The following is a 26,470-nucleotide window of genomic DNA, read 5'->3' as shown; positions in this document are numbered from 1 at the left end:
TGTGATCAAGTAAGCAGGGCAGTCAGAGTAGCAGGCATCTGGCCTATTTAGGTTTTGATAACCAGCCTGATCAGGTTATCAAAACAGGGAGGCCTGGCATGCTGTGGTTCATGGGGTCACAAAGAGTTGGACACGACTGAGTGACTGAACTGAACTGAACCAGCCTGATCAGAGGCTAGTGAAGACAGCCTGGTTTCTGAGAACCTGAGTCTGATGGACAGTTAGCCAGGCCACCATGGATGGGTTCCCTTGGCCTGGAATCTTCCTGGAGGGCAGATGGAGCGTGAGATAAACCCCTCAGGTTCCCAATTGAAATACTTTGGGAATTTCAGGGACAGAGGCCTATATTCCTCATGGGGAGGTTTCAGGACTAGCTTCAGGCTCTTAATGATTTACTTCCAACTGCCATTGGCTCCCTGAAGAACATGCAAGGGACCAGGGGACAATTTGTGCCTGGTTTATACTTTTAAAATGGCGTGAAATTTTTATAAGATGTTGCATCATAATATAGTTTTAGTTTAAAATTACAGAACCTGTCCTTTTTCACAAGTGCCCTCTAACTATACAAACATTAGGTGTGATCAAAAACTCTAAATATAGCACAGAGATTACAGCCACAATCTGCCAGGTATATTTAAGCCCGAATCACCATATTGATAACTTTCAACATGACCTTGAATATCTAAAGGTCTGGTTTTACTTAAAATTTCAGTTTAACAGATTAATCATTTAGAACTTCAGAGACTTTTTGCTTTTGAGGCAGATACCATATTTGCAGCTACCCCTTACATAAAATCCCTAAACAACAAGGTAGGATCTAAAGTGAGTGGAATGGAGATTAACCTAGGCCTTGGCCGTGAAAGAAATCTGTAGGGAAAATATTTGAAGTTTGTTTGGACTTCCATTATAATAGTCACACAGACTTTGCTTGAAAATCAAGTTGGCTATTTTTCCCAAGATAACATTTTACCCAACAAGGCTACTTTGTAATTTTAACTGTGGTTGTCTCTGTTTGTTTGGATCACGTGTTAAGTCTTTCAAACTACCACCTTCCTACATGACTCTCAGAGATGTGACTGTGGGCTCCTTGATGTTTCAGTCTCCATCCTCACCCTTAACTGGAAGAATCTTGGCGGCAAAAAGCTGAGGGTTAGGGCTAGTTAGGTAGGATTTTAAAGAGAAATGAGAACCTCCATGTAGTCCGCTTTTGTGAGAGTTTATGCTCTCTCTCCTGAATATTCATTGGAAGGACTGGTGCTGAAGCTGAAGTTCCAATACTTTGGCCACCTGATGTGAAGAGCTGACTCATTGGGACAGACCCTGATGCTGGGAAAGATTGAGGGCAAGAGAAGGGGGCAACAGAGGATGAGATGGTTGGATGGCATCAGTGACTCAGTGGACATGAGTTTGAGCAAACTCTGGGAGATAGTGAAGGACAGGGAAGTCTGGTGTGCTGCAGTCCATGGGGGTGGCAGAGTCGGACATGACTTAGTGACTGAACAATACAGTGCTTGTAAGGGACTCTCTTGATTCTTGTGAAATATTCAAGTGGCTTTATTTTCTTTTTAGAAGATATGTAATAGGTTAAAAAATAGACTATGGGTGTCTGTGACACTGAGGCGATTGAAAACCTTAGCATTGTTTCCAAGAAGCCTCTTAACATGCCTGAGCATTAGAGTCCCATACCTAGAACTAGGATGCCGGAGCAGGGATGGGTGGTGGAGGTGGGTATCCTGCACATCCTTCCTTTGAGCCCAGGACTGACGTCAGCATCCACCCACAGGGCACCTGGGTTCCCCCGTGTGTGGCTGGGTAAGACCCCTTGTCAGCGTGGGGCTTCACACAGCTAAGACCCGGTTTCCAGTCTGACATCAAGGTGCTCCCTACTGCCCTGGCTTGTCCCTTGGCACTCACGTTCTAAGGGCTCACACATGTAGCACCATTCATCCTGACACTGCCAGTTTGAAAAAAGAGGAGTGATGGAAGAAATAAACACAATATCGTCTGCAGCTTTGGAATTTATGATTGTGGGCCCCTTGACGTTTCAGTCTCCATCATGGAATTTATGATCAGATGTGAGAATCTGAACAAAATGTTCCCCGCATTGTAATGTTTATCTACAAAAAAATATGATTGTGGTAGATTATTGCACTGAACCTATTATTTTTTTATGAGATGGCCTCAACTTTATAACTCCAAATATTTTATTTTATAATATGGTTGACTGAAAACAGCAAAAGTTCTTTTATTTAGCTGAGAATGAGACCTTGTTAGTTTGGATTCACGGGTCCTTTATAGCCCACAGTCATTTTGTTCAGCAGGTACTTATTGAGGGTACAGATAGAAAAGTTCCAGGCCTGGCTGGGACAAAGGGAAATAAAGGCAGGTGGGAATGACAGTCTAGGAGCTGAGCCAGTAATACAAAACCAGTAGCATTCAGAACAGTTGATATTTATGCTACATAACCATGCATTTCATGTGTATTAAAATAAAAGCCATTGGGTGCATGGAATGTTATGTCAGACCTTTTGTTTTATTTATTTTTATTTTTAAAACTTTTAAAATAACATTTATTTCTTAAAAGTTAACATCTGTATAATAGGAAACCAAAAAACAAACAAAAAAAAAGTGTTCCATAATCACAAGCAGTTTAGTCGTTCATTGCTAGAAGTGGAATTTTCTCATTATATCCTCACTAAATCTATCTCCCCAACCCCAGAACAGGAATTGGTCTATAGGGTACTCAGTATATATATGTGGCATAATTGAATGAAATAATTCGCTAACATTTAAGCTCTTACATGGAGAAGGAAATGGCAACCCACTCCAGTATCCTTGCCTGGAAAATCCCATGGACAGAATAACCTGGCAGGCTGAATTCCATAGGGTCAAAAAGAGTTAGGCACGACTGAGTGATTTTCAATTTCAAGCTCTTACATAGCCTAGAGATATCAAAGTCACCATAAACTAAATTGTCTTGACTTGGGGCTTTTCACAGAGAACTGTGTTGGTAAAAATATTGACTTGAGAAAGTGCATCAACTCCTTTCCGCCACTAGAGGGCAACATAGTGCAGTAAAGAAATCTACTTTTAAAGACTATTTTTAAAAACAGGTTAGTACTTAGAGCTAATACTTGTTGATAACTGTGACTAAGTCAAGTCAGTATTGCAGGAGGAGGCTTAAAGCTACATCAGCATATTTTAAGCTGGACACAGGGTAAGCATGTGCCCAGGTTAAAAATACATCCATAAAAATAGTCTGTTAATATGCTTAAAAATAAAGTACCATATAAAAAGGTAGCAAATGAAGATTTAGTGCTTAATCACTTTAAAGTCCCCTCCTGTCACCCAATCAAATTGCATATATGGTCTAATAGCAAAAAAAGATGTCATGTACATATTAAAGAGAATATTCTTTCCTCCTCTCAACAGGAAAAGATCTGATTTTAAAAAATCCATCATCTGCTGATGTGAATGGTGCAGTAGTCATTTCATGGGGGGAATGCAGTGGTTCTAGTTTTGCTAAGTGGCTGTTGACTAAATATATGCCGTCAAAACCAAGTGTCAGTTGCTCATCTAATATAGTCAAGTCTATGAATAGATCTCTTGTGTGGAAACCCGTTGGACAACCCAGCTTAAGATAGAAATGCCCGTGGGAGAGGAGGTCAGGCAATATCTCCATTGTTAACTGGGAGGGTCACGGGGACTGGGAGAGAGGGATTTTTTTATATTACAATGTTATATTTTATTAGCATAAACCTGAATTTGGCTCAGTGGTCATGGCTGATTATTTGAGAAACTTATTCTTTTTGTTTTCTATCTTCAGTTTGTCTTTCCAACCATCTTGAGGTTTGGCCTTCTAACCATTTACAGGTAGATCCAGGCCACCCCAGCCTTTAGCTGCAGTGTCCTCCCCTCGAGGAGTCTTAGTGGACAGAGCTTGTGGCCCATAGCTAAGGCCCCTCACCTTTTTCCTTTCCATGGCCTCGTCCCTGGTGGGAGCACAAATTTGGAATCAAAGAGCCACAGAGCTGGCAGTGGAAGAAGGGAGCTCTCTGCTGGGCTCTTTCATGGGGCCTTAAATAATGGGAATTTAGCTGCTTAGGAGTAAAATAATTGCAAAAGCCAAGCAGTCCAGGGATTGTCAGCTTGGGCTGTCTCCGCTTTCCAAGGGTTGATGGGGGTCCTAGAGCAGCTCTCCGCCTCCTCCAGAGTCTGGCCCCACCTGGGTCCTCTCCTGCTTTGCCGACTTTAGAGACTGTAAAGGAGAGAGCAAGCCAACCCCTTCAGAGTCAAGGTTGTGAGGAGAGTAGAGGGACAGATGGGGCTGATCATCCTCTTATTTATCTTTTTATTGGAGTGTAGTTGCCCTACAATGTTGTACTATTGTCTGCTGTACGGCGAAGTTAATCAGTTATATGTATACAGACGTGCTGTGCTTAGTCGCTCAGTCGTGTTCGACTCTTTGTGACCCCATGGACTGTAGCCCGCCAGGCACTTCTGTCCATGGGGATTCTCCAGGCAAGAATACTAGAGTGGGTTGCCATGCCTTCCTCCAGGGGGTCTTCCCAACCCAAGGATCGAACCCAGGTCTCCCTCATTGCAGGCAGATTCTTTAGTCTGAGCCACCAGGGAAGCCCAAGAATACTGGAGTGTGTAACCTTTCCCTTTCTCCAGGAGAACTTCCCAACCCAGGAATCGAACTGCAGTCTCCTGCATTGCAGGCGAATTCTTTACCAGCGGAGCTACCAGGGAAGCCCATGTAAGGGGGTATACATATAACCCCTCTTTTTTGGATTTCCTTCCTGTTTAGGTCACCACAGAGCATTGAGTTCCCTGTGCTATACAGTAGGTTCTCATTAGTTGCCTGTTTTTTACATAGTAGTGTGGCTATGTCAGTCCCAATCTCCACATTCATCCCACCCCCAGCTCCCCCTCCACTCTATGTGTCCATACATTTGTTCTCTATTTCTGCTTTGCAAACAAGTTCTTGATGGTCCTTTTTAAAACTCTTCTTTCCAAGGCTGCACCCAAGCTTTCGGTCTAAAGTATCCCCCTTCTCTCCTTCTTGCTCTTTGCCAGGGAATATCTAGACAGGAATTCCCTAATATCTCTATTAGGAAATTCCCTGGAGACTGAATAGGTAAACACTGGATTCATGGAAACCAAAACTTGATCTAATGTTTACATCCCCAGCCTTAGCATAGAGGAGGCCTTTGGTTTTCATGACTCTGGTTTCAGCCCCTGCAGACTTCTGAGAAGCACAGAATGACTGCCCTGTTTTCACTGGGGCTCTGAGATACTCAGAAGGAGCCCCAAGTTCATAGGGAAAACTTCACATTGGACATTAGCACTGGGGGTGAGGGGTGGAAGGATGAGGCTGTTGGGTTAGTTTCTTTTGCTATAATCCATCAGCATCGTGGCTGTATATGTAGTTTCACATGTGAACTAGTTGGGAGGAGGGGGCATCCTCAGGGTTTGCTGTTTCCTGCTCCTTATCTCGCATCACCAGTCAACGGGCAAAACTCGAAGTTCTGGTAGCATTGGAAGCTCTGCTGAGACACATATATTTGGGTGACCCAGGGGGTGGAACGCCTTCTGAAGGACAGAGACCGATGGCTAGAAGCAAAAGGAAATTGGTGGCACGGACGGCCGTGCTGCCATTCATCACCATATGCACAGCCTCTTCCTTGTATGTATAAGAGTCCAAGGAGCCCAGGTCAAAACAGAAATGGAAATAACGGGTGTTGGTATTCAGGCGTGGTTTGGCTGACAGCTTGGCCTCCTTATTTGAAAATACAGAAGTTGATTTTCTGGAATGCTAAGCATTGTCCCTGCACCTGACCCACTGACTCCCTTTTAAGGACCCAGGACATGCAATCTATTTGTAGACAGTCGGCAGCTATTTTTGAAGTCAGAACGTCTGGGGGAGTCAGGAAGTGTGCCAAATAGATTGCTCCAAAGCCTGGTGGTGTGTGTTCTCTGATGGCACCTAGAAGGGCCTGGGGGAGGCAGAGGCAATGAAGTTTCTCGCTCGCCTGAGGCAACAGCTGAAGATCAGTTCCTTTAACCCAGAAAGCCAATCCTGAGCCTGGCAGGCTCCAGCAGCCTTGGGTTCTATTATTATGTAAATGGACCAACTGTGCAGGCTTTTAAGAGCTTTGGCAAAGGGTAACCCTTTTTCTTCCAAAAGGTAGGCGGTGGCTTTGCTTGCCAGCCCAGGGTTTGTACGGGGAGCAGTAGGTGACCTACAAGCCAGCCAGCCTGACCACTTGCACATGGCCTTATTAGGCAGACAGGCAGGCCAGGGAGGCTGGCACCTGGGGACAGGCCGGCAGAGCGGGTGGCAGTGGGCTTGCGTCCTGTAAGGAGCCCAAGCCCTGGAGACATGGCCTAGAACCGCTCAATTAATTCTGTCGCTGATGCCAGAATAGGCATTCTCCTTGGCAGACACACTTTATGGTGGGGTCGGAAAGCAGGAGGTGACTTCCCCAAGGACAGGGGGGCACAACTCCTTTTCCTAGAGCTCCACTTACTGTGTAGCTTGTCCTGTCAAGTCCTGTGGCAGGACTCATTCTACAAAATATGGGCTTAGCCTGGAAATGTTTAATGCTTTCCTTTTAGTTCAGGATGTTTTGGAGAGTCAGAATCTTGATCTCATTTTATAGTCAAGTCTTTCTAGGGGTGAGGTCATGCTTGGGGAACTGTCATGGGGCAGCAAGTCCTGGGGGCAGGGGATCTGGTTTGAAGGCTGTTGTGGGTGGGCCTGGGATCAGGCACCCCCATCGGTCCCTGAAAATGCAGGTTCGACTGAACAAGCTCTTAAGTGACCTGTCCGTGTGAATTTCTCTTCCATAAATGGCACTCCTTACGTCCGCTTCGTTCTCTTCAATAATACAGTCTAATGAGCGTAGGTGGACGGCAACCACGGCTCAGCTTCCAGGGATGTCAAACTTGATTGAATCTTTTAGGTTGAATCCATCTTCTCTCTCTCTCTCTCTCTCTCTCTCTCTCTCTCTCTCTCTCTCTCTCTCTCTCGTGTGTGTGTGTGTGTGTGTGTGTGTGTGTGTGTTTTCCCCAAAATTTGAGGCAGTAGCTAGAAACTAGGGAAGAGGGTACTTTTCTATACTGAAATTTTTGTTCAGATGTCGCAAGTTCTTGAACTTAAGCAGCTCGTGAACCCAAGCTGTGCAGAAGGCAGTGATCAGGGGGTGGGGGGAGGGGGTGGGGGGTGGATAGAGACGGAGCTGGAATTGGTGATGTATGGGTTCAAGTTCATGTCTCTGGTCTAAATGGCTTCCTCCTCCTGTCTGTACCTGGTGCAGACACTGGGCAGCCTCCCAGTGAACGGCCTCCCTGTTCTAGGGCAGTCTCCCTAGAACTACAGCAGCTGTTCTAGCCGCCCTGTACCCTCACTCACGTGATTCCTTCCAGAAATCTTGTGGTAGCAAAGCTCCCCGGCTGCCTCTGTGAATGGGGGCGCTCCTCCTGCTGGAGTTAGATAAGGCTCCTGTGTGTGGACTGTCACACACAGGGGCAAAGGGCTAGTTTGACCTTGTTGTTATCGTTTAGTCACAAAGTCGTGTCCAACTCTGCAACCCCATGGACTGTAGCTCACCAGGCTCCTTTGTTCATGAAATTCCCCAAACAAGAATACAGGAATTGCCATGCTCTATTCCAGGTGATCTTTCCAACCCAGGGATCAAACTTGTGTCTCCTGCATTGTCAGGCGGATTCATTACCACTGAGCCACTAGAGTTGACCTTTAATTGACCTACTTCTGCTTCTTGTCATTCAGGGAAGGGGTGAATTGACTTTTCCCATCCTATTAAAGAAATCTTATATCTTTTCCTGTTTAAAGTGTCTGTTTCCATCTCTATGAATTGTTTAGCTGATTGGCCTCCCAGGGCATGAACTTTGGCTTTGACATATGGCTTTGACTTGTTCTTAATACATAAACCTCTGACGTCTACAAAAAGGAACCTGTTAGCTTGGTGCCAAGCTCTGCTGGGATGTTCTAAGGCCCTGGGACTTGAGGCAAAAAGCTCATTGGCCAGGGAGAAAATGATTGCATTTCACATTTTAAAGAGAAAAAAATGAACTGTGTCCATGAGGAGGAACAGAGAAGTCTCTCTTTATGCCTCACAGAGATGTCAGGAGACGGGAAGTGACTTCTTGTTAGAACATACTCAAGCTCTGAGTTAGATGCCGCAAAAGTTTACTGCATGTAAATTTCAAGACCGTTGCTTGAATCTTTGAAGTCCTAGTTATCTTGAATGTGGGAGTTAGAATTCTAGCAGGTGGGCAATTGAGTTTTCCCATCTGATTTTAAAATCTGTGTATATAGATTTAATGATAAAGAGTCTTTGCTTTTGAGGACCAGCCACTGCTTGCGGAAAGTGAGAGTGCTGACTTTTTCAAAGGGCAGGAAAGTGACTTAACCACTGACTCTAACGAGTTATACGACTTTAATCGACTTTGACTGTTTTTTAATCACTTAAATGTGTGATTAGCTATAGTGGAGCAGCAATAATTATTTGACTCCCAAATCAGTATGAATGTAAAAAGACAAAAAGACTCTTTACCATTTGAGTCATCAAAAAGACAAATTGTAATGTACATTTGTCTGGGACACTGCCGTTTACATGCTTATTTTCATGTGTTGTCACAGTTGAAACGCTTCAGCTCGTGGCATTGGGTGATTTGAAGGCAAAATGAGGAAGGAGGGGGCTGTACGTTTTCTGTTCTAGGGACTGAGCCGGGCAGGAACTATGTACCGTTTGCTTCCGTTTTACTTGGGCTCTTGGTTCATCTGAAGCTCCTGGAACTTTCTCCCATTAGACCCCAGAAGAATGTATCATACTTGGGAAGACGAATACATGTACCTGATGAGAGTAATGGAACAAGTAGGGAAACCTTCAAGGAGTCAAGGAAAACAGGTGGAATGGACCATGTGCAAACATCCACCCTTGGTGTATCCAGTGATCTCCTTGTGCAGACCATGAATGTGTTCACAGTACTGATGCCCTGGCCCCTGACCTCTAGTTGTTGCTCAGTGAATCCTGTGCAAGAACAAGAGATGGGTCCAGAGATGCAGAGAATGTTCTTCAGGAGATAGGAAAGGCTCGGGCCAGCAGGGGGTCAGGGTAAACCTTTGACATCTGTTGTTTGTATGTAGGGTGCAGGTCACTGGCTAAGCATCTACTGGAAGGGTTCTGCAGGTAATGAAGAAGTGTCAACCTCCACTTTCCATCTTAGTCTCAATCCTGGAGTCCCCTGGGACTTAACTCTGTGTCGCCGGCCTCAGGTGGCTGGGACACGAAGGCTGGCTGGCCACGCCTAATGGAGACGAAGCCCCACCTGTGCTGTGGGCAGCCAGGTGGGGGGGGATCGAAGTCGCCGGGTTCCTTATACGAAAAAGGTGGTATGTATAGGTTTGCACATTTCACTGTCTATGGTTCAACCTCTGAACCTCTGTCCCAGTTCAGAGGTTGAAGTCCTAAGAGGCACACAAGCCGCATATTAGATGTCAGGCGATTCTCTCTGTTCCTAAGAGAGCATTTGCTCCCTCGACACCTGCAGAGCAAGCAGCATGATGCGGTTCAGCTTGGTGTTCGGGTGTGAAAGGGACCCTGACATATCTTTTTTGCTTGGCTTCAGTGACAGCTCCTGTGTTTCTTTGCAGCACACGAATCCTGCACCCTGCTGTCGGGGAAGCTCTCCATTGCCCTCCCCCCCACCTCTTAACGGCCTGGTCAGGCCCCTCTTAACTCCCCATTTAAGCTCACCCCTCCTATAAGCATCGTTCTCATCCCATTTCTCATGCTTTCATCCCCTTTTCCTCCTGCCCCATCTAACCCTATCCTTATCGGTCTTACCTTCTAGAAGCTTTGCTTCACCATACTTATCCCTCTGATCTACTTTCCTGCTTCTTCCTGGTCTTGTATTGCAAATCGTTCAGACCAATGGTTTTCGAACTTCGGACCATCTCACAATCACCTGGGGTGGGGGCACTTTCTTCTTTTTTTTAATTTTATCTATGTTTGGCTGTGCTGGGTCTCTGCTGCTGCACAAGTTTCTCTCTTAGTTGCAGTGAGCAGGGGCTACTCTTCAGTTGTGGTGCTCGGGCTTCTCATTGCAGTGGCTTGTCTTGTTGCAAAGCATGGGCCCTAGGGTGCGCGGGCTTCAGTGGGCTCAGAAGTTGTAGCTCCCGAGCTCTAGAGCACAGGCGCAGTAGTTGTGGAACACGCGCTTAGTTGCTCCATGGCATGTGGGATCTTCCTGGATCAGGGATCAAATCCCTGTCCCCTGCATTGGCAGACTGATTCTTTACCACTGAGCCAGGGAGGCCCAGGAACTTTCATTTTTAGCAAGCACCCATGGGGCACCCATGCTTAATATCAGATAGGCAACTGACTCAGAAGGGTAAGCATATCCTTAGTCATTTCTGTGAGCAGAGCAGAATACGTCTTTGACTTCTTTGCCATAACCTTCCTTCACCACTCAGTGGGGGACAGGATCTGCTTTCTGGGTGACTCTTGTACAAAGAGAGCCCACCAGGAACAGTCAGTGGTCGATGACATGCCTCCTCCCCTCAGTCAACCAGCAAATGTGTTGGGAACCTGTTTTGAGACTGTAGATAAGGTCTCCTGGGTATCGGGTAACATGACCTTAGGGAAACACGAGAGGTGTGGGGAATGGCAGGTTGCTGCACGTTTCTTGGGTTCTCATGATGGAGTGTCGTTGTGGAGGTGGCCGTGATGGTTGTTTTCATTAAGATGCCCTTCTGAGGACAAGGGAGCCCAGAAATTCTTTTACTCAGAGCTCTTTCCTTCAAATCACTTCAGTAAAACTCTGAGTAGTTAGGATCTATCAGGTGTCAACACTGACTTTACCTGTCTACTTGTCTGCCATTTGGATTTGAGACTCTTAAAACAATTCTCCTGCCTGATGATTTAGTATTCCCTAGTTTTCTGTTTGTTTGAAAACTGTATTGTGAGTGTCGAGTGGCGCATTCTCTGGCCTTCCTGGATCACTGTTCTGTGTCAGGCCCGCTTCCCTTGGACAGGGGGTCCCCCTTAGTGAGGGGAGAGTTTGGTCCCTGCAGCTCTGAAGAAAGAGTGTCTGCACCTCATGATGATCTAAGAGACAGATTCTGATCTTATACAATAAACACCTAGGTGTCTGTCTAGCACATCACTGCATAAGGACCCTTTGTGTGTAGGTGCCCCGACAGATCAAAAGCATCCTCGGTATCTCCCTAACCTGGGTCAACATCTATCTTTGGTCCCCTGCCCCTCAGGGGAGCTGTGCCCTGGATGCCCTATACCTGCCTACATTTTGTATCTGTCCGTGCTTTACCTACGGTGTACATTTTTTTAATTGTAGTAAATATATATATATATAATTTAATACTTTTAACTATTTTTAAGAGCACAGTTTAGTGGCATTAAGTACATTTCACATTGTCATATAGACATCACCACTACCCACCTCCAGGGCTTTTTCGTTCCCCAGCTAGATCTATTCCATTAAATACCAGCTCCCCGAGTCTCCTGCCCCTAGTTCCTGGTAACCACTCTCCACTCTCTGTCTCTGTGAATTTGACTCTTCTGCTCACCTCTTCTCTGTGGAATCTTACAAGGTTTGACCTTTTATGACTGTCTTGTTTCATTGAACGTAAGGTCTTTGAAGTTCATCTATGACGTGTTCATAACGTGTGTCAAAATTCCATTTTTCAAGGCTGAATAATATTGCACTGTATGTATCTTTCAGTGTATATCTTAAACATGAAGCTCACCTCCTCCTCTGAGAAACTGACAACTATCCTCTCTTCCTCTAAGCTATCTGGATTGTTTTGCCCGAGATTCATTAGCAATAGATTCAAAATCAGCAAGAAATTCAAATGATTAAATTCTCACAACAAATGTTAATATTCCTTGTTTGAACATTTAATATAAAGCATTAGTAAGTCATTTGAGTGATCAAAATAAGCCTTTTCTTTTTTTTTTTTTTTTTTTTTTTTGGCCACACAGTGTGGCATGTGGGAACCCTGACTAGGGATCGAACCTATGTCCCCTGCATTGGAAGCATGGAGTCGTAACCACTGGAAGTCCCATAAAAAATGAATTCTTGAATATAGCAAAACTGACATGTTTCATTCTACCCATCTGATAAAGAAATATCTGTGAGTCATAATATTTCTTATTTTTGAAAGTACTTTTAAGCCTTTTCATCTCTGCCTGCATGGCCTGTTTTAAATTATTTTACATAATCACACAATGCCAGATTTTATATGCAGACTTGCCCTAAATATTACCACTAACTAAAAATCACCAAGTGTTTCACAATGCCAGTAAAATGAGGAACCTGGAACGTACAAATAACCAGTATGTGATAAAAGGAAACGAAACAGTTGGGACGGCTTCCCAGATGAAGGGATTGCCCTGTGGATGGGGAGTCTGCCCCAAAATTAATAGTCTGAACACGCAAGTAAAATCCACCAAAGAAAATGGGAATACCATTTACAGCTGCTGCTAGCATACAAAACACTCCTTTCGAAGGCTGTAAAAATATATCTTGTACTTTGGAATGTCAGCCCAGCCATCAACTATAGTAGCTTATGGTAGATTTCATGAAAACCATGCCGTGGCACTTTGTAATCTTAGAAATGCACTAATAACTCACTGTAGTATGCGTCCCAACAGTTGTCAGTCATCATTTCACTGCCCTGTACTGCCTTGAATTTCAGCTCATTTTCCTGTCCACCGGGGCTGCCCCGGTTGCTGTGCACACAATAGGGAATTCAGGATGACATCATATAGTGGTGCGCCCAGTATCTGCATCTCTTTTCAGCACGTAGATGCCCACCCCACACAGAGTAATTAACACACTCCCTTGTTCAGAGTGCCTCCACATCATTTTCTCACCCAGTCACATCCCTACCTCCTTATTTCTCTTCTGATTTTGTTGTAGGTGTGAATGGCTGTTTTTGCCTTTAGAGATGTATTTTAAGGGGTCAGTCTAGGTTTGAGTGTTTCTCCCAGACCACAGCGTATCTCTGTCTTCTCACCTGCAGATGGGGATACCAGTAGTAGCATCTCCTGGAGCAGAAATGTTAACTCCACGCGAGTTAATGCCCGCAGAGCACTTAGCATTGCACCTACCCCACCGTGCTGTCAGCGAGGGTCCAGGTCTAACTGGCTTCTTCCCATTATCACACCAACTGTGGTAGGAAATGGCTAGTTGCCGGTTGGGGTATTTGACTCTCTCCCTTTTTGTTGGTTTTGTTTCCATTTGTTCCACCCAAAGGACAGCTGCCCCTCGTCCTGCAGGGATGCATGACTGGCATCAGCCAGAACCGCCCCAGCCGTGATCAGGCCACACACTCCCTGAGGGTTTATCAACTTGATCCTTTGTCATCTGATGCCTCATCATTTGACCTTGGCAATGTAGAAGATGGTACTTCTTACCTGGTTGCTTGGCGATAATGTCCACAGCTGTACGACAAAATTTATCTCCCTGGCTTTGAATCTTTGACTTTTTCTTCCTGTTTCTCCCTACACACACACATTCATGCTCCCCGTCATTGCCTCACATTTTAGAAAAGACAAGATGACTCTAGAAGGAGTCTCAAAGGAGGGAGTGGTCCAGCCATCCCCAACCTTTGTGGCACCAGGGACCAGTTTCATGAAAGATAGTTTTTCCACAGACTTGGTGGGGGTGGGGAGAGGGGGGATGATTTGGGGATAATTCAAATGCATTACATTTATTGTGCACTATATTTCTATTATTATTACATCAGCTCCACCTCAGATCATCAGGCATTAGATCCTGGAGGCTGGGGAACTCCTTTTCTAAGCCACCTAGTTAAGAACTGAAGTTGGCCGGGAATGGGACTGAATCTAAGACTGGGGATGAACCATAGTGATTCCATTGCTTGTCTGCTTTCTTGCTTCATTCATTCATTCAACCACTCATTCATGCATTCATCTGATATTCACAGGTCCTTGTTTTAAGCTAGGGATGTGCCTAGAAGTGTCCAGGTGTTCTCCCTCAAGTTTACATAATCCTTTAGCCAGGAGACAATGATGGTTTTCAAGCCAGAAAAGTTTAATTGGCAGAAGAGAAGTCCCAAGGGAGATGGAATTAATAAGGGGCTTTCAAGGGTGGATTCAGTGCTGGTTGCGGTAGTAGGGCGGGGAATAGGGGTTTGATCCAGACATTTCCTCAGTGGTCAGGGCCCACCTGGAGTCAAGTTTGAGAAAGCCTCAAGTATTGCATGTTATTGAAGATGTTGGCGAATCTCTGTGTCAGCTCTCCTATTTATAGCCAAGAAACGAATAAAGTAGGCTTAAAAGAAACGGGGAATTTGATCTTGCGCACAGGCCCGTAGGCACACTTTCAATCGTGATTTGTTCCTGAATCTTTAGGCCAATTCTAAGCCTTGGGATTTCAGAAGGACCTATTACCTTCATCTTTTTTCTTAATGATTTTTAAATTCTTTTTATTTTTTAATTGGAGTATAGTTGCTTTACAATGTTGTCTTAGCTTCTGCTATACAATGAAGTGAATCAACCACATTTATACATACATCCCCTCCCACTTGAGCCTCCCGCCTGCCCCATCCCACCCCTCTAGGTCATCACAGAGCACCAAGCTGAGCTCCCTGTGCTCTGCAGCAGCTGCCCACTACCATCTGTTTTACACATGACTGCAGTCATGTGACTAGTGTAGCCCACCAGGCTTCTCCGTCCATGGGATTCTCCAGGGAAGAATACTGGAGCGGGTTGCCATTTCCTTCTCCAGGGGATCTTCCCGATCCAGGGGTCGAACCCGGGTCTCCCGCATTGCAGGCAGACGCTTTAACCTCTGAGCCGCCAGGGAAGCCCCGTCTTACACATAGTAGTGTATATACGTCAATGGTGCTCTCTCACTTTGTCCCACCCTCTCCTTCCCCCACTGTGTGTTCTCTCCGTCTGTGTGTGTATTTTCCTGCCCCACAAATAGGTTCATCAGTACCATTTTTCTAGATTCCATACTATATGCATAAATATATGATATTTGTTTTTCTTATTACCGTCATCTTTATTTGTACATAATTGTTTTGGTAGTTATAGAAGTCATTCATGCCTATTGTGGAAACTTTGAAAATGAGGGGAAATATGGAGAGACTTACCTATGAGTTGGGAGATAATTAACGTTTGGGGCTCTGTGTTGACTTTCTGATAAGGTGTGTGTGTGTGTCTCTAACGTAATATATCATGAAAAATTTTCAGATCACCAGTGGAGTTGCAAACATGGTTTTCTTGTAATCTGTTTACCTGTTCCTCTCCATGTCCCTCTGTGTGAGCTGGGTCAAGTTTTGCACGTTTATAAACACAGCTGTGGTAAATGGCCTTGTACTTGTTCACTGTAATTTCACTGAGCACATCTCCAGAAGCAGAGTTCCTGAGTCATTGTTTTACACGCTCCCCAAAGTCGCTGATAACATCCTCAGCTTGTGATTCTGCCATGAGTTAAGGGCGTGGGGAAGCGGGAGGAGGAATCAGAGTACTCAGTTGCTTGCTTTCTCTGTGACACTCACCCCTACCAGGCACACTGACTTCTGTCTTTGCCTTGGGTCTCAGCTATGCCCTAATTGCTCATGTCTGGAGTCAGCCCTGGTCTTGAGGAACGTCTGTGGCACCAAAACCAGACCAGGAAATCATATGAGATAAGCAACCAACAGCTGGTGTGCTCCCCCTCTTGGGGTCAGATTGGTCTTTTTGCCAATTAAGGCAACATGGGCTCTCACGCTGGGAGACACTATGACCTTAATCCAGGAGTTTAGGGCAGTGGCCTCTGTCGTTTTGTGCCCAGGCCAACATGGGAGCTGTCCTGGGAAGAGTAAGAGGAGGTAGATTTCCAGTCTGGCACTGCCACACCATAAGCTGTGTGATCCTGAGAGAGTTGTTCAACATTTTGCAAAAAGAAAGGCAGGTGTGGGAGTGTGATTGGTGCAGCCACTGTGAAGAACAGTATGGAGACTCCTCAGAAAACTAAAAATAGAGCTACTATATGATCCTGCCATCCCACTCCTGCACATACACCCAGACAAAACTGTAATTCAAAAGGATACATGCACCCCCATGTTCGTAACAGCACTATTCACAATAGCCAAGATATGGAAACAATAATGTCCACCAACAGATGAATGGATAAAGAAGAGGTTTATAGAGAAGATAGAGGTTTATAGAGGTTTATAAATAAGAATAGGTGACGTATGTGTGTGTGTGTGTGTATATATATATATATATGATGGAATATTAACTCAGCCATAAGAAAGAATGAAATAATGCCATTTGCAGCAACATGGCTGGACCTAGAGATTATCATACCGAGTGAAGTAATTCAAAAAAAGAAAGACAAATACCATATGATATCACTTATAGGTAGAATCTAAACTATGGCAGAAATGAACTTATCTATGAAAAAGATTCACAGACATAGAGAAAGAACAGACTTGTGGTTACCAAGTGGTGGGGAAGAAAGGATTGGGAGTTTGGGGTTCAGTTCAGTCACTCAGTCGTGTCTGACTCTTTGAGACCCCATGAATCGCAGCACTCCAGGCCTCCCATCACCAACTCCCAGAGTTCACTCAGACTCACGTCCATCAAGTCAGTAATGCCAACCAGCCATCTCATCCTCTGTGGTCCCCTTCTCCTCCTGCCCCCAATCCCTCCCAGCATCAGGGTCTTTTCCAATGAGTCAACTCTTTGCATGAGGTGGCCAAAATATTGGAGTTTCAGCTTCAGCATCATTCCTTCCAATGCATATTCAGGACTGATTTCCTTTAGGATCGAATGGTTTGATCTCCTTGCAGTCCAAGGGATTCTCAAGAGTCTTTTTCAACAGCACAGTTCAAAAGTGTCAATTCTTTAGCACTGAGCTTCCTTTATAGTCCAACTCTCACATCCATATATGACCACTGGAAAAACCTTAGCTTTGACTAGATGGACCTTTGTTGGCAAAGTAATGTCTCTGCTTTTTAATATGCTGTCTAGGTTGGCCATAGCTTTTCTTCCAAGGAGCAAGCATCTTTTAATTTCATGGCTGCAATCACCATCTGCAGTGATTTTGGAGCCCAAGAAAATAAAGTTTCTCACTGTTTCCATTGTTTCCCCAGCTATTTACCATGTAGTGATAGGACCATGGCTTAGTGATGGGATGCCATCATCTTAGTTGTCTGAATATTGAGTTTTAAGCCAACTTTTTCACTCTCCTCGTTCATCAAGAGGCTCTTTAGTTCTTCTTCACTTTCTGCCATAAGGGTGGTATCATCTGTGTATCTGAGGTTATTGATATTTCTCCCACAATCTTGATTCCAGTTTGTGCTTCATCCAGCCCGGCATTTTGCATGATGTACCCTGCGTGTAAGTTAAATAAGCAGGGATACAATATACAGCCTTGATGTACTATTTCCCATTTTGGTACCAGTCTGTCGTTCCATGTCTGGTTCTAACTGTTGCTTCTTGACCTGCATACAGATTTCTCAGGAGGCAGGTAAGGTGGTCTGGTATTCCCATCTGTTGAAGAATTTTCCACAATCTGTTGTGATCCATACAGTCAAAGGCTTTGGCGTAGTCAATAAAGCAGAAGTAGATGTTTCTCTGGAACTCTCTTCCTTTTTCAATGATCCATGGATGTTGGAAATTTGAATCTCTGGTTCCTCTGCCTTTTCTAAATCCAGCTTGAACATCTGGAAGTTCTCAGTTCACATACTGTTGACACCTGGCTTGGAGAATTTTGAGCATTACTTTACTAGCGTGTAAGACGAGTGCAATCGTGCGGTAGTTTGAGCATTCTTTGGCATTGCCTTTCTTTGGGATTGGAATGAAAACTGACCTTTCCCAGTCCTCTGGCCACTGCTGAGTTTCCCAAATTTGCTGGCATATTGAGTGCAACACTTTAACAGCATCATCTTTTAGTATTTGAAAGAGCTCAACTGGAATTCCATCACCTCCACTAACTTTGTTCGTAGTGATGCTTCCTAAGGCCCACTTGACTTCACATTCCAGGATGTCTGGCTCTAGGTCAGTGATCACACCATCGTGATTATCTTGGTCATGAAGATCTTTTTTGTACAGTTCTTCTGTGTATTCTTGCCACCTCTTCTTGATATCTTCTGCTTCTGTTAGGTCCATATCATTTCTGTCCTTTATTGAGCCCATCTTTGCATGAAATGTTCCCTTGGTATCTCTAATTTTCTTGAAGAGATCTCTAGACTTTCCATTCTGTTGTTTTCCTCTATTGCTTTGCACTGATCACTGAGGAAGGCTTTCTTATCTCTCCTTGCTATTTTTTGAAACTCTACATTCAAATGGGTATATCTCTCCTTTTCTCCTTTGTCTTTCACTTCTTTTCTATTAACAGCTATTTATAAGGCCTCCTCAGACAACCATTTTGCCTTTTTTCATTTCTTTTCCTTGGGGATGGTATTGATCCCTGCCTCCTGTACAATGTCACGAACCTCCATCCACAGTTCTTCAGGCACTCTATCAGATCTAACCCCTTGAATCTGTTTGTTACTTCCACTGTATAATCATAAGGGATTTAATTTACGTCTAATTATTGGAAAGTAAATGAAAAAGAAACATGGCTACTTTCTATTGATATAAAATGTAGATTTCTTTGTAGTCTTGTTTTTCAAATGCTTTTTTAAAAAACCTCTTGGCGCTCTTCCCCCTTCAGTTCTCTCTTTTCTGTATCATTTATTTACCTGGTTGTGTTGGGTCTTAGTTGCGGCATCTGGGATCTTTGTGGCATTGCACGGATCTTTTCTTGTGGTGCACAGTTTCAGTAGTTGTGACACACGGGCTCAGTTGCTCCAAGGCTTGTGGGATCTTAGTTCTCCGACTGGGGATCAAACGCATGTCCCCTGCCTTGCAGGACAAATTCTTAACCACTGGGTTACCAGGGAAGTCCCCTTCATAGTCTTTTTTTGTTTCATGTGAATGGGGTATTTAAATAGGAGGTTAAGTCGAATGTGAATTGGGTGGACGGGGTACTTAAATAGTAGGTTAAATTGCATATCCATAGTTTAATAAAGACTTCTGTATTTTTTTTTAATACCTATGAAGCCCTATTTAAATTTGTTTGCTTTGTTTCATAATTGTTGGATGAGGCAAGTCATTGTAGGAAGATACATGACCAACTTAAAGAGGATATCCACATTCATTATTTTTGGCCGCACTCTGAGGCTTGTAGGATCTTAGTTCCCTAACCAGGGAGCAAACCCGGGTTTCATGGCAGTGAAAGCCTAAGTTCTAACCACTGAGCCACCAGGGAATTCCCTCCAAATTCTTTTTATTCTGGGAATTCCTGACAGTTCAGTCCTTAGGACTCCATGTTCTTACTACAGTAGGCCCTGGTTTGATCCCTGGTGAGGAAATTAAGATCCCAGAAGCCAAGGAGCACAGCCCCCTGCCCCTAAATTTTTTTTATTCTGTACTGGAATTGTATTTTAAGATTTTTAACTAAAATTATCCCATTATAATAATTCAAAAGAAGCATTGAGAGTCCCTTAGGATGAGGATTCTGTAAGAAGAATAGTTTTTAGGAATGTAAATATTATGCTTTATAAACTAAATTTTTTCAGAGGATTATTTATAAACACAAACTGTATTCCATCCTATCTAATTATTCACTTTCAGAATCAGTTGCTTCTACAATTTCCTCCACTTCCTCTTTTTCCAGCAGCTCCTCTGCCTTCTGGTTCCTCATTCAGTTCAGTTCAGTCGCTCAGTCGTGTCCAACTCTTTTCGACCCCATGAATCGCAGCACGCCAGGCCTCCCTGTCCATCACCAACTCCCGGAGTTCACTCAGACTCACGTCCATCGAGTCAGTGATGCCATCCAGCCATCTCATCCTCTGGCGTCCCCTTCTCCTCCTGCCCCCAATCCCTCCCAGCATCAGTCTCTTTTCCAATGAATCAACTCTTTGCATGAGGTGGCCAAAGTACTGGAATTTCAGCTTTAGCATCATTCCTTCCAAAGAAATCCCAGGGCTGATCTCCTTCAGAATGGACTGGTTGGATCTCCTTACAGTCCAAGGGACTCTCAAGAGTCTTCTCCAACACCACAGTTCAAAAGCATCAATTCTTCTGCGCTCAGCCTTCTTCACAGTCCAACTCTCACATCCATACATGACTACTGGAAAAACCATAGCCTTGACTAGACGGACCTTTGTTGGCAAAGTAATGTCTCTGCTTTTGAATATGCTATCTAGGTTGGTCATAACTTTCCTTCCAGGGAGTAAGCATCTTTTAATTTCATGGCTGCAGTCACCATCTGCAGTGATTTTGGAGCCCAAAAAAATAAAGTCTGACACTGTTTCCACTGTTTCCCCATCTGTTTCCCATGAAGTGATGGGACCAGATGCCATGATCTTCGTTTTCTGAATGTTGAGCTTTAAGCCAACTTTTTCACTCTCCACTTTCACTTTCATCAAGAGGCTTTTTAGTTCCTCTTCACTTTCTGCCATAAGGGTGGAGTCATCTGCATATCTGAGGTTATTGATATTTCTCCCGGCAATCTCGATTGCAGCTTGTGCTTCTTCCAGCCCAGTGTTTCTCATGATGTACTCTGCATATAAGTTAAATAAGCAGGGTGACAATATACAGCCTTGACGTACTCCTTTTCCTATTTGGAACCAGTCTGTTGTTCCATGTCCAGTTCTAACTGTTGCTTCCTGCCCTGCATATAGGTTTCTCAAGAGGCAGATCAGGTGGTCTGGTATTCCCATCTCTTTCAGAATTTTCCACAGTTTATTGTGATCCACACAGTCAAAGGCTTTGGCATAGTCAATAAAGCAGAAATAGATGTTTTTCTGGAACTCTCTTGCTTATTAGGCACTAAAAATAAATGAGCTATCAAGCCATGAAGACATGGAGCATCCATAAATGTATGTGTGTGCTAAGTTGCTTCAGTTGTGTCCGACTCTGTGCGACCCCATGGACTGTAGCGCATCAGGCTCTTGTGTCCATGGGATTCTCCAGGCAAGAACACTGGAGTAGGTTGCCATGCCCTCCTGCAGGGGATGTTCCTGACCCAGGGATGGAACCCGCATCTCTTATGTCTCTTGCATTGACAGACAGGTTCTTTACCACTAGCGCCCCCGGGAAGACCCCTTAAATGCATACTGTGTACTAAGCAAAAGAAGCCAATCTGAAAAGACTCCATACTGCATGATTCCGACTATATGACATTCTGGAAAAGTCAAAACTATGAAGACATAAAAACATCAGTGGTTGCCAAGGGAGGGGAGAGGGGAGTGAGATAAACAAGCTGAGTACAGAGGCTTTTGAGGACAAAAGTACTCTGTATGATAGTAGAGTGATGGATACGTGTCGTGGTGTATTCACAACCACAGAATGGACAGTACCAAGTGTGAACTCAGAGGGTAGACTCTGGTGGTTATGGTGAATCATAGGTTCAATCGTAGGTTCATCCTTGGTAACTAACAAATGTAGCGTCTGGCGGGGGATGTTGGTGGCGGGGGATGTTGATGGCATGGGAGGCTGTGTATGGGTTGGGGCAGGGTGTACATGAGAACTCTGTACCTTCTCTCGATTTTGTAGTAAACCTAAACCTGTTGGGAAAAAAAATGTCTTTAAGAAAGTAAGATAAACAGCTTGAGTAGAAAAAGTAGTATTATACTTAGGAGCTTCTGTCTCAAATTAAAATTTTTGAACCTCTAGTAATATCTGCTTTTTCTGTTCCCACAATTTCACTCATATGTTGTTCATCAACCTTAACTCTTAACTCGGGGGGTTTGGCTCCCTGTTCGATCAAGTGTTTCATTGAACTTAGCCAAAGCCAGACTCTGAGCAGCCTGGGAATAGTTCAGAGGCTCTCCTTCATCCCGGTACATGGAGCATCTCTGGATGGTTTTGGTTTTGTTTGTTTGCTTGCTTTTAGAGCAGGGAGGAGCTGTCCTGCCTCTCCTGATGGTGGTTAGGTTTACAGCGTCGTCTCCTTAGCCGACGCAAGAGCTGTGGTTCAGCCATGGCTCGGAAGTGTAACCTCATAAATGTCCCATCACTGGAATCCAGTCTATTTCAGCATCCACAGGCCTAATTTCTGCTTGTAATCTGATTACGGGGTCTGAGCTCTTCTAGCCTACAGTGTTTCGCTTTGCGTTTACTCTACTCTCAAGGACACCAGTGTCTGACTGCCTTGCGCTGTGAAAAGCTCAACCCAATTTTGCTCAGACGGGCTGCAGGCCGTGGCTGCTTGAGAATTAGCTGTAGAGCAGGCTCTGTCTCCGAACTTGATGTGTGCAGCCATGTTCAGAAGCCCAGGGATTCCCAGCTACCTGGGCACTTTCAAGTTCTCTGAGAAACAAGGTAAGGCAAGAGAAATGGAAAATGCCCTCAAGTGTCTGTTTAATAGCATCATGAATGTCTTGCATCTTCCATTTTACCCTGGATGCCCCGTTATACTATTCTGTGGTTTTCTCAAAGGATGCTTTAAATATCTCATTGACTTTATAAATTAGCTTATCTTGGGATCTCTGAGAAAGGTGGCTTTTTTTTCCTGTTGTACGTTAAAGAAATTGCTAAACCACTAAAGCCTTTATGAAGGAAACATTGCAGATTATATTGGAATGCTCAAACTTTGGATTAAGTTCTGGATGTGCTATACTTTAACTGAAATATTTTTCTAAACCAAATGTTATATCTACTAAATTTTTCCCAGTAGTCAGTGGTGTGTGTTTGCCTTTTTATGAAATCTTCATGGGAGGCTGTTTGGAACAAAAAATGTTGTCTTCTTAGTGGCTTCCTTTTGAGCCCAGAGGAAAAGATGTGCTTTCAATTTAACTACTGAAGTGGCATCTCACATTAGGTTCACAGATTGAACTAAAAAGAAATGTTCAGGTTATCTTGAATATCACATTGGAAATTTGGCCATTGTCTATGAAAGTATTTTCCAGTCCAAATGCACGACTGGGAAGAGATTTGGACAACTGAGGCATCACATTTAGGAATTTGCTTCTGCAATATTTGCTAGCTTTTTGAACCAAGTTCTCTTTTTCTAAGCACATAACAAGGATATTTGTGTCATTAGCCAAAAAGCCTAGATGTTTAATTGGCATTATACCTTTGTATTGTGTTTCTCTAGTTGGTCCGAATTTCCAAATTCTAGGATTCGGAATGTATTTGGTAGGTAATAACATGTCAGCATCTGGTATATCTTGTACCTCCTTTTCCTCAAGCTCTGTCCCTAAATATTAAGCAGTAAAAGCCTCTTCCATAGGGGAAGAAATTTCTGTAAGTGGTCTAATTGTGGTTTTCTGGGTGGACAAACAGTTGCTATGCCAAAAGCTGTAAAACAGATTACTTACCCAAAGCCGGTTATAAATTTGCCTGTGCCTGGTTTTCATTAACCAGTTCACTCGGATGTGTGTTTTTGCTGGATATGATTGTTACCAGCTGTCTTTACGTAATATATGTCTTGTCTTCAAAAATAAGTAAGTGGCGAATTTGAGGTGTCGTTATCATTTAGATTTTAATGAAGTCAATAAAAACACAGCTGAAGTGTCCCCTCCACTGTTCATCAACCCCTCATGCACCCCAACTCCTGCTGTGCCTTCTTTAAAAGCATCAAATATACCAGGCAGTGATGATTTTAAACCTTTCTGGTTACCTGGACCAAAATTGTTTAATTTTTTTCTCCTTTTTTGCCCCTGAGGATAATAGCTATGTTTTTCAGTATTTAATTGCTTTGGAGTTTTTCTTGTAACCATAGAGAATTTAAATGGTAGCATTGAACTATGTCAGAATTCTTTTTTAACCCATGAAGTATCTTGGCTACTATTAACCAAACACAAAACAAAACAATTCCTAAGTAAAATGAATGTGGTGGGGTTTGATGCTTAAAGGTGTTTGTATTTTTTATATTCATATTTCTGGTTCACAGTTTACTTTTTCTTAAATGGTCTCAAAGGGAGCGTGAAGAATTTTTTTCCCCATTGGAGTTTTATCTATTTATTTTTTTGGTTTTAAGTTACTGTGTGGGTATTTCATTCTTACATTATTTCTCTCCCCTTAGATTTGAACAAGAAAAACTTAAGCCTTGTTGGATTCCCGTGTCAAAGAAAAGTTCCAAGGTAAAGAAGTCTTTGCTCAAGAAATCTTTTTTTTTTTTTTTTTTGAAATTTTAATTTTATTTTATTTTTAAACTTTACATAACTGTATTAGTTTTGCCAAATAGTTTCGAAGATTTGTAGGAGCTTTAGAAATTATTCTCCTAAATTTCTAATCCTTGAGTTTTAAATGTTTTAAAAAAAGTATTTTCTCTCCAGAGGTTAACTTATTAAAACATGTGAAGCAGGCTGACTTAGCAGTGCACTCAGCCAGCAGAGATTCTTTTTGTATTGGCGCTAGTGGTAAAGAATCCGCCTGCCAATGCGGGAGACACAAGAGGTATGGGTTCGATCCCTGGGTCAGTAAGATCCCCTGATGTGGGAAATGGCAACCTACTCCAGTATTCTTGCCTGGAGAATTCCATGGACAGAGGAGCCTGGCAGACTACAGTCCATAGGGCTGCAAAGAGCAGACTGAAGACACACATGGGAACTATTTGCAAAATGGCCTATTGGTGTCTCTGTAATTGCAAACTTGTAAAGGGATTTTCTTTACAAGTTTGTTTCTTTCTTATATCTGCCTCTAAGGATATGAGACCCTTTTTGCAGTCTATCCTTTGAGTAAGGGAGCTTTTGGCTTATTGTTGTTGTTCTTTTTTTTTTTTTTTTTTTAATTGAAGTATATTTAATTTACAATGTTGTACCAATCTCTGCTATACAGCACAGTGAATCAGTTATCCACATATATGCTTTTAGTTTTTTAAGAAAGGATCTAGTCTTGTTCTTCCTCCCTCTGTCCCTTCCTTCTGACCCATTCTTCTCCCCTTACTTCTCTCCCTCCACCCATCCACCCACTCACCTGTCCAGGTAAGTTCAAGTTGCCTGTTCTCTTAACCTTTCTGCCCTTCAATTCCATTGGCTGCAGGATATTATGGGTACCTATTTGATGTACCTGATATGCTAAAATTCCGTGGTACATACATCACTGAGGTGAGATAATAGAAAAATTAAACTTTGTGCCTAATAAGGTAGCTATATTTCAGATGTAGCCTCACAGATGGCTGTCCCTAACAGGTTTTGAGATTTTCAAGTGGAGACACAAAATGATGGTCTCTGAACACACAGAGATGTGGATTTCAGCATCCACTTTATTATGCAGGAAGGCTACAACCCAGATCCACCCTTCATTCCACTTAGATGCTTTTGTTCCTAATGTATGACATAAGACATTGTTTCTTTACTTGAAAAGTTTGCATCTCAAAACACTGGGATAAGCTGTTGTGTCACCAGTGCCCCGGCCAAGCAAGCCTGGCTCTGCGTTTGAGAACGTTAGACTTGACCTTCTGAACACACTGGATGGGGTAAACTTTGATGAATCTCATCCAGATCTTTTTAATAGTATAAGGTAAACCAGAGCAGTGAGGAGGCATGGTCATCAGTAAGGCTGTCTTACTTGACTTATGAAACCTTACTCTTCTAGTACTTGAGACAATCTCCCGTATTTCTCATCTTTGCTTTCTTTTTAATAGAAGCTAAGGCTTGTGTCTTAATTTGTTCACTCTCATAGACTGAGTGGCTTATAACATTTATTTTATAAGTGGCTAGAAATTTATTTCTCATACCTGGAGGCTAGAAGTCTGAGGTCAGGGTGCACTGTCGTGGGGTGACGACCCTCCTCCAGGTTGCCCACTGCCCTGTGTCTTGCATCCTCTCTTGTTGGAATGGGCACCAGTTTCATTCATGAGGGCTCCACTCTCATGACCTAATCACTTTCCAGAAGCCCCACCTCCTAATATCTTCACCCTTGAGGGTCAGGATTTCAACCTATGAATTCCGGGAAACACAAACATTCAGATCATAGCAACTTTGTTTCGAATACATCACTAGCAGGTTGGTTTAGCTGTTGTAGACTTAATACGTGACTAAGAGCAGGGACTCAATGGACATGAGTTTCGATAAACTCCGGGAGTTGGTGATGGACAGGGAGGCCTGGTGTGCTGTGATTCATGGGGTCGCAAAGAGTCGGACACGACTGAGCATCTGAACTGAACTGAAGAGCAGGGAAAAAAAAAGAGGAGACAGAAAAGTGCTGTTTTTTTCAAGGGAAAGTATGAACTATGAGTGCAGGTCAGTCAATTTAAGGAGAGAGACTCAGAGGGACACAGCGGTTCTGAAACAGTGGTGTTATTTCATGTATACCTATTAAAACAATGGCCCCTGGGCTCTGGTCCTAAATATAAAATGGGCTGGAAATACAAGTACCTGCCTCCTTCAAAGAAATCTAGTTACCCAGACACCAGACTTGGGAACATGAGGTAACGGATTACATCTCCCTTGTTTTTT

General features: G+C 43.5%; 1 protein-coding gene across 1 annotated transcript in view; it reads left to right on the top strand.

Moving 5' to 3' along the window:
- The window catches only part of SVIL (supervillin), a 252,596-nt gene that overhangs the window by 121,666 nt on the left and 104,460 nt on the right, over positions 1-26,470 (top strand). The window contains 1 exon segment of the mRNA XM_055544002.1: positions 24,094-24,151. The gene's annotated coding sequence lies outside the window, so the exon portion shown is untranslated.

This window comes from Bubalus kerabau, chromosome 13 (assembly GCF_029407905.1).
Source record: "Bubalus kerabau isolate K-KA32 ecotype Philippines breed swamp buffalo chromosome 13, PCC_UOA_SB_1v2, whole genome shotgun sequence".
In the NCBI taxonomy this organism is placed as follows: domain Eukaryota; kingdom Metazoa; phylum Chordata; class Mammalia; order Artiodactyla; family Bovidae; genus Bubalus; species Bubalus kerabau.
The sequence above is the reverse complement of the archived record's forward strand: the minus strand, read 5'-3'. Positions and strand labels throughout refer to the sequence as shown.